This window comes from Triticum aestivum, chromosome 1D, assembly GCF_018294505.1.
Source record: "Triticum aestivum cultivar Chinese Spring chromosome 1D, IWGSC CS RefSeq v2.1, whole genome shotgun sequence".
NCBI lineage: Eukaryota > Viridiplantae > Streptophyta > Magnoliopsida > Poales > Poaceae > Triticum > Triticum aestivum.
In genome coordinates this window covers 471621310-471630659 of record NC_057796.1, presented here as the reverse complement: position 1 = coordinate 471630659, position 9350 = coordinate 471621310, and the positions used below count along the sequence as shown (strand labels likewise).

Sequence of the window (9350 nt, the reverse complement as noted above, 5' to 3'; positions counted from 1 at the left end):
CTGCGACGCGTTGATCTTACGAGGCCGGGCATGACCCAGAAAAGTGTGTCCGGCCAAATGGGATCGAGCGTGTTGGGTTATGTGGTGCACCCCTGCAGGGAAGTTTATCTATTCGAATAGCCGCGTCCCTCGGTAAAAGGACGATCCGGAGTTGTACCTTGACCTTATGACAACTAGAACTGGATACTGAATAAAATACACCCTTCCAGGTGCCAGATACAACCCGGTGATCGCTCTCTAACAGGGCGACGAGGAGGGGATCGCCGGGTAGGATTATGCTATGCGATGCTACTTGGAGGACTTCAATCTACTCTCTCCTACATGCTGCAAGATGGAGATGGCCAGAAGCGTAGTCTTCGACAGGACTAGCTATCCCCCTCTTATTCTGGCATTCTGCAGTTCAGTCCATTGATATGCCCCTTTACACATATACCCATGCATATGTAGTGTAGCTCCTTGCTTGCGAGTACTTTGGATGAGTACTCACGGTTGCTTTTCTCCCTCTTTTCCCCTTTCTATACCTGATTGTCGCAACCAGATGCTGGAGTTCAGGAGCTAGAGATCCCGAGGATGATGCTACATGGAGTTCGGCTTCGAGGAGTAGTTAGGAGGTCCCAGGCAGGAGGCCTTGCCTCTTCGATCGTTGCTACTTTTGTGCTAGCCTTCTTAAGGCAAACTTGTTTAACTTATGTCTGTACTCAGATATTGTTGCTTCCGCTGACTCGTCTGTGATCGAGCACTTGTATTCGAGCCCTCGAGGCCCCTGGCTTGTATTATGATGCTTGTATGACTTATTTATGTGTTAGAGTTGTGTTGTGGTATCTTCCCGTGAGTCCCTGATCTTGATCGTACACATTTGCGTGCATGATTAGTGTACGGTCAAATCGGGGGCGTCACAGTTCGCTCCCTCCCTCGATCACATCGATATTCGGTAATCTCACTGACCGACTGGCTGGTCGATTGTGTTAAATTGTGATCCAAATTATACCGTATTGGACTAGACGTAGTACAAACAGTGTGGGCCTTTGCGTTGGTACCGACGCGTACGAGTACAACTCGTTTACTTGTCCTACAAGGACTCCTATGTGTTGCCCCTCATATATACTCCATGTAGTCGTACCTAACATAGTCTGTCGTCTCATGCTTGTAATACTCCTCCTCATAGTGATTGTGCCTTCGTGCGTCCGTGGTTTTCTCCCGCAAGGGTTTCCACGTAAAAATCCGTGTCTCTTTGTCTCGTTTATTTTCTCGTTATTATCTAACAAGTGGTATACAGAGCTGAGGTTTAGATACGAGATTTTTGAGATCTGGAGATTAGGGTTGCAGCCTCCTGTGCCGCCGCCGCCGACGCGACCTGGCGATCCATCCATCAGAAGTCAGATCGTTTTATCCCGCTGCAGCCGTGATCCACCGAGTCCGACTGGAGATCTGATCCGCCGAGACGAAGCGTGGTCTCCTTGCTCCTGTATAAAGCGCCAGGAACAGAGCCACTTCAAGTCCCGAGGGAATCAACCACTGCTGCTACTTTTTTTCCGAGGTAAAAGCACCCCAAGTACCCTAACTTGCATGGAATGTGATGATTTAGTCCCAAACTTGCAAAATGAAACTCCACCATACCCCAACTTGCACTAGATTGATGATTTAGTCCCCAGCCTATGACAACTCAACAAGTGGCAGCCAGGTGGCTTGACCAGTCTTCGTCAACACTTTTGCAGGAAACACCCTGTCGTCTTCTTTAATTAACCCGCAGTACTAGATGTTAAGGTGCAGTTAACTGAAATACTATGAAATTTAGGATGCCGTCTTCTTTAAGTCAGCATTTCCACCACAATACTATAAAATTTAGGATGCCACAATTATCTGAAAGATGAGGCCGGCCGTAAACCATTGATGGAGCTCGTCATGCACCCAACTACTACTACTTCCACAAAAGTATGCAACACCTGACCAAGGTGACTGAGATAACCTACATAAAGCATGAGTCACCAACCCATGCATGCACCTGGCGCCCACATAAGTTAGCAGCATTCATAACCATCGCAAGCTGGGGGAGAATATTGTGCCTATCCGGTGACGATGCATGCAGGCCCAAAATCACTTGGGGCATACTTTGAATGCTTATCATGGCTCACACTGATCTGTGAATACTAAGCTTGGGGCATACTCACTGGACTGATCTGTGAATGAGCTTGAAAAGAAACTTTGCTTCAGGGAGGGCAGGGCAGGCGTTTGTACTACTAAGCTGAAGCCTAAAGGAACAAAAGTAACTTGCGTACTTGATTGTAACCTAGGAGTAAGAAACAAAAGAACGGCGAAGGACTGACGACTAGCTGCTGCTAATTAGACACAAGCAGCATTTTACAGCTGTTGTGCTACGTGTTACTACTGCCCAGCAGTCCTTTCACAGGATCGGCGAGCTGCTCGGGTTCCTCTCACGGCTTGGCCTGAGCATCCCGGCCGGAGCCGAACGTCTCCGCCGCGCCGCTGCCGGTCCGGGCCATGCCGACCGCGCCGCCCATGGGCTGCATGAACACGGGGAGGCCCCTGCTCGTCGTTGCGCCGGTGGGGCTCTTCCCGAGCCCCAGGAAGTCCAGCGTGGCCGACTTGGCACTGAACAGCGATGACTGGCCCATCATGAGCTCCGGCAACCCCATCGGACCGCCGGTAGAGTCGTATGGTAAACCGAGGCCCAGCCCGGCCGACATCATCGGAGCTGGCTCGGGCTCCAACCGCGGCGGCCATTGCTGCAGCGACCCCTCCGGGAACTGCATTTGCATGGGCTCCTAGTGGTGGTGCTGCTGCTGTTGATGCTGACCTGACGACGTCGACGCCGGCGACGACGACGAGATGTCCAGGCCCAGCCCACGCAGGAACGAGGAGCTCGACGAGGTGGCGCCCATCTGCACCGCCTTCTGAAGCAGCGCCATGGCGGACATGTGCGCGGACGGGGACGGCGACGGCGGCGGGAGCTGCTGCTGACTGTCAGCCGCGGGGGCCGAGAACTGGGCGGACGCGGCGTCGGTCGCGAGGCACAGCAACGGGGGCTTGGCGGCCAGTGCGCACTCCGGGTACTGCGGCGCCTGGGCCACGGAAGACGGCGCGAACATGCTGCCGAGGAGGCTCTGCGACGTGGCCCAGACGCTGCTGGTGCTGGCACTGACATTGGCGCCGTTGACCGAGGGCGGGGACGGCATCAGCGGCTCCGGCGGCGTGTACTGGACGACGGGCTCAGGCGCAGCAGCGCCGATCTCCCGCTCTGCATGAAGCACAGGAGTCTCAGCAAATCAGCAGCAAGATTCAGATCACAGATAATAAAAGATTAACGTTAAGCGCTAAAAGCTGGTGCAATAGAGAGAGATAGGCCAGAAAGCAACGGGAGGGGGCTGACCATCATTACCTTGCTCCTCGTGCTGCTGCGGCGCGGGCGCCGGCGGTAGCTGTGGCCCGGCAGGGTGTTTCCTGCAGTTAGCTGCACCTTAACATCCAGTACTGCGGGTTAATTAGAGAAGATGGCAGGGTGTTTCCTGCAAAAGTGCGGACGAAGACCGGTCAAGCCACCTGGCTGCCACTTGTCAAGCTGTGATAGGTTGGGGACTAAATCATCACATCTAGTGCAAGTTGGGGTATGATGGAGTTACATTTTGCAAGTTTGGGACTAAATCATCACATTCCATGCAAGTTAGGGTACTTGGGTGCTTTTACCTTTTTTTTCCTTGGCGTGAAGACAATCAAGTACTAGTACTACCAGCACTAGTATGTGACGAAGACTACTACTAGTTGAGTACTAGATCAGATTGGTTTTCCCATCAACTGTTACGTCCACCGAGAGACTATCATCAGGTGCTACTTTTCTGATTCTTTGCCCTGCAAATTAATTCCTTTGAGAATTTTCTATCGGCTTGTACTATTTTGTGAACAGTTTATCGACTCATGGCATCCATGAAGTACGATCTTCCGCTACTGGACCGTGACACAAGGTTTACCCTATGGCAAGTCAAGATGTGGGCGTTGTTGGCACAGTCCGACTATGATGAAGCACTGGATAGTTTTGTGAAGAATAGAATTCAGGACTGGACTGATGAGGATAAAAGAATTGATTGTAAGGCTTTGTCACAAATTCAACTCCATTTGCATAATAATATTTTGCAGGAAGTTTTGAGCGAGAAAACTGCCGTCGCTCTATGGTTAAAGCTGGAAGGGATTTGCATGACTAAAGATCTCACCAGCAAGATGCATCTGAAGCAAAAATTATTCCTGCACAGGTTACTCGAGGGAGGTAATGTTTTGAATCATATTTCAGAATTTAAAGAGATCATATCTGATCTAGCTGCAATGGAGGTTAAGTATGAAGAGGAAGATACTGCTTTAATGTTACTTTGTTCACTGCCAAGTTCTTATACCAATTTTAGAGACACCATATTATACAGTCGTGATACTCTCACACTTAATGAAGTTTATGAAGCTTTGAACTCTAAGGAGAAGATGAAATTAATGGTGCCTCATGATGGTTCGAGTTCATCCCAAGCCGAGGGATTATCTGTTCGTGGCAGGACAAAGGAGAAGAACTCCAATAATGGAAACAGAGGCAAAAGTAAAAACAGCTATAGGGGTCGGTCGCAATCCAGAGACAAGAAGTATTGCAGGTATTGCAAGAGAGACGGGCATGACATCTCAGAGTGTTTCAAGTTGCAGAACAAGGAAAAGAGAAAAGGTAACAAACAAGGTGACAATTCTGCTAACGTTGCCTATTGTTCCACCCAGTTGGAATCTTGCACGTGACAGAGTTAGGCGAGGTATTAATAAACCTGACAGGTTAATTGAAGAGTGCAATATTGTTTCTTTTGCTTTATCTGTTGCAGAAGAAATTGAAGGTAATGTTGAGCCTTCTTCATATTCCGAGGCTATTATTTCTGGTGATAGTAATAAGTGGATGACTGCTATGCATGATGAGATGGAATCACTTGAAAAGAATGGCACTTGGGATTTAGTAAAATTACCTAGAGAGAAGAAACTTATTCGTTGCAAGTGGGTTTTCAAGACGAAAGAAGGTGTTTCTCCTAATGATGAGACAGGATATAAAGCAAGGTTAGTTGCTAAAGGTTACAGTCAAATTCCAGGTATTGACTATAACGAAGTCTTTTCTCCTGTTGTGAAGCATAGTTCTATTCGCACTTTACTCAGTATTGTTGCCATGAATGATTTTGAGCTTGAGCAATTGGATGTTAAAACTGCATTCTTACATGGAGAATTAGAAGAGGATATTTATATAGAACAACCTGAAGGTTTTGTTATTCCTGGAAAAGAAAAGCTTGTCTGTAAGTTAAAGAAATCTCTTTATGGATTGAAGCAATCCCCGAGACAGTGGTACAAGAGATTTGACACCTTTATGCTCTTTCAAGGTTTCAAAAGGTCTAATTATGATAGTTGTGTTTATTTGAAAACTTTCAATGGTTCAACTATTTATTTGCTCCTTTATGTTGATGATATGCTTATTGCTGCAAAGAGTATATCAGAGATTAATGAACTAAAGAAGCAATTGAGTAATGAATTTGAGATGAAGGATTTGGGTGCAACAAAGAAAATATTTGGCATGGAAATATCCAGAGATAGACCATCTGGAAAAGTGTATCTCAGTCAGAAGGGATATATTGATAAAGTTCTTCGTCGTTTTAATATGCATAATGCCAAGCCGGTGAGTACTCCGTTAGCTGCACACTTCAAATTATCATCAGCTTTATGTTCTAAGTCAGATGCAGATATTGAGTACATGTCTAGAGTTCCCTATTCGAGTGCAGTTAGTTCACTTATGTATGCCATGGTTTGTTCTCGTCCGGATTTATCATATGCACTGAGTGTTGTCAGTAGATACATGGCTAATCCTGGAAAAGAGCATTGGAAAGCAGTTCAGTGGATTTTCAGATACCTGCGAGGTACTTCTAATGCTTATTTACAGTTTGGGAAATCTGGAGATGGACTTGTTGGCTTTGTTGATTCTGATTTTGCTGGTGATTTGGATAAGAGAAGATCACTCACAGGTTATGTTTTCACCATTGGTGGTTGTGCTGTGAGTTGGAGAGCAACTTTGCAATCTATTGTGGCTTGTTCCACTACTGATGCCGAGTATATGGCTATTTCTGAGGCATGCAAAGAAGCTATCTGGTTGAAAGGTTTGTATTCTGAGCTTTGTGGAGATTCATCTTGCCCTACCATATTTCTGACAGTCAAAGTGCAATATATCTTACAAAGAATCCAATGTATCATGAGAGAACGAAGCACATTGATGTAGATTTCACTATATTCGAGATGTTGTTGCTGAAGGCAATTTGAAGGTATGCAAGATAAGTACTCATGATAATCCTGCTGATATGATGACAAAGCTAGTTCCGACCAATAAGTTTGAGCTTTGCTCAGGCTTAGTTGGTATTTCTCACTAATCCTATGGACTTTGATGCACGAGGTGTTTATGCTGATTTGGATGGAGTTATTCACTTTCTTCGACTACTGGAGGGAATTTGGATCAAGGTGGAGATTGTTAAATTGTGATCCAAATTATACCGTATTGGACTAGATGTAGTACAAACAGTGTGGGCCTTTGCGTTGGTACCGACGCGTACGAGTACAACTCGTTTACTTGTCCTACAAGGACTCCTATGTGTTGCCCCTCATATATACTCCATGTAGTCGCACCTAAGACGGTTTGTCGTCTCGTGCTTGTAATACTCCTCCTCATAGTGATTGCGCCTTTGTGCGTCCGTGGTTTTCTCCTGCAAGGTTTTCACGTAAAAATCCGTGTCTCTTTGTCTCATTTATTTTCTGGTTATTATCTAACAGATTGCAGCTTCGACATCGCCAGCCGCGTTTGTGGGTTCGGGACCCCGGACTGGGCCCGGACGCACGCGCCGGCGAGCGCCACGGCGGCCGCCTTGCTGGCGCGCTCGCCGCCGGCGCCATGGGCGTGGGCAAGAACGTGATGGACGAGATGGCCTACAACATCAACGGCGAGAACGCGCACTACGGCACTCCCTCAACCCCTAAGCTCCCGGCCGCGTCCCTGATGGCTCGGCTCGGCCGCCGCCGTCACCGCCAGCTTCGCTGACTTTGCACTCGGCACCGACACTGGCGGCAGCGTCTGGGTGCCCGCCGCCTACTGCAGCATCTTCGGCCTCCGCCCTTCACATGGACTGGTCTCCACCGAGAGTGTTGTCCCCATGGAGCAGATGTTCGACACCATCGGTAATTTCAGTCTAGCCGTGCACTGCTACTGTCAGTGTTTAGCAGACAAAATTATTCATTTGTTCAAGTGTTCATTCAGTTGTATTTGAGCGTCTGATTGTGTTTTTGCTTACAGGGTGGTTTGCCAGAGATCTGGCTATATTGTCCCGTGTCACTGACGTGTTGCTGCCACCTGTACCTGCCGACGCCTTCGATGGCCAGCTGCGACGACCAAGCCGTGTCATCATTCCTGCAGACTGTTTCAAGATTTTGGGCTCCGTGGAAGAACCCACCTACAAAATCCTCAACGCTTCAGTTGCCAAGGTATTCGGAAGTAAGTATCTACCATGAACTCGAACTCATCCATCCTTGGTATCCCTTGATGCAAAGTAGAGCAGAGCAGGGCTGGGCTGGGCAACTTACATATACGAGTCTCGGAACCTTGTGAGGTGTGTTTGCTGACTGACTGGCAGATGATGCAGTGGTGAACAATGGCAACATTGTTGATTTCGTCTCCAGCAACGTTCCGAGCATCGGCAACTTCATGACCGACTTGTCTGTGGTCGAAGCATCATCATCTTGTGTGCCCTCTCTGTGTGTCATCTCATGTGCCATGCGTGTCCCTTAAAGGTATGTTGCTTTACTGTCAGTTGTTTACATACCTACTTACTCACACTAAACACAACCACATATATCATAAATTTGTGTGCCCCTTAATTGTACCCATGTCGTCTTCATAATTCCACAGTCAGATGAACTCGATCATCTCTGTAATGGAAATGCCAGAGTTTACTCCAAATTGTATGGAGTGTTTCTACACGGACGACGTTGTCCAGCCGATTCTTGCACGATGGCATGGATCCAACCATGCATGGACATGCGCAAGCGTAGCACACCGGCTGGATTAAGTGTTGGCTGAAAATCGTGCATTAAGCGTCGGCTACAGAGTATGAATTGTATGTATGCACATGGACGAGATTAAATTTGTGAAGATGTACCACATGTTTTTCAGGTCTGAAATCAAAGCAAACCACACGGAGTGGGTAAACATGGTGAAGCCCAACCTCGGGCCTGGCATCCGAGAGCGAGTGCAGGAGGCCATTGCGTCGGACCACGGATCTGATCAAAGTATGATTCCCTAGTGCCAAAAGTCCTAAAGCCTATGGCGCCAAGCATGGGGAGTCCGCGAAGAAGAAAAACTCTATTTCGCTATGGGCCAAAACTAGTGTTTTTCCGGATTTCTAGTCTAGTTTAAGTGCAGGGCTAGAGAGTTCTCTTCCAGTATTCTTAGCTGACTGTCCGCTTGCTTGACTCGAACAAATAGCTTTTGTTTCCACAAGGCAGATCCCATTCCTCGAATGCAAAGGACAAGAAAGACGGATGAATCTGCCATGGATGATCTTCACGCCGTCAGGACCGATTTCAAGTCTGCACTTGCCACTCTCCTCAATGTAAATTCAACAATCAACAGTTCAAAAAATCGTAATACCATTGCAGCATGCATTTACTGAACCTGCAGGCAACAGGTAGGAGTTGATCATTGCTAATTTCTGCTAAATGAATCTGGGTCTATAGGAGGATGGTATCCTGGCGATCCCTACGGTCCCTGGTGCGCCAGCGAAGCTGGGCATGGATGCAGCGCTGCTGGAGAACTTCCGGGCGAGGGCCTTCTCCCTGCTGTCAATCGCCGGCCTGTCGGGGTTCTGCCAGGCCAGCATCCCGCTGGGCACCCGTTGCGGTATCCCGGTGTCAGTGTCGCTACTCGCCCGGCATGGTGCCGACCGTTCCTTGCTGCCGTTGCCCAGGAGCTCCAGGAGGGGCTCCAAGATGAGGCCGCCACAGCCTGGGGCTCGTCAAGTTAGCCTAATTCGGTCATATATTGTTGAATGTGCTCCAGTAGAGGAGGTTGTATGATTTTGTCTGAACATATGTAATATATACCGTGAAGAGCAGAGCTGACAGAGTGTGTAGTAAGTAGATTTTGACCATCATGCAAACGAATTAAGACCGTTGATTAATACTCGCTTCATCCCACAATGTAAGACCTTTTTGCAAGCTAGCAGACGGAGGCAGTACAAACCGAAATACTTCACACAACACAAGAACACATACTATGCACATACATGCTCGAGTGTGAT

The 9350-nt window shown here is 47.9% G+C and overlaps 2 pseudogenes; one reads left to right on the top strand and one right to left on the bottom strand.

Moving 5' to 3' along the window:
* Positions 1-2401: 2401 nt before the first annotated feature.
* LOC123160953 (zinc finger protein ENHYDROUS-like) lies at positions 2402-3674 on the bottom strand (annotated as a pseudogene).
* Positions 3675-4573: 899 nt separating this feature from the next.
* LOC123160943 (amidase 1-like) lies at positions 4574-9074 on the top strand (annotated as a pseudogene).
* Positions 9075-9350: the final 276 nt, after the last annotated feature.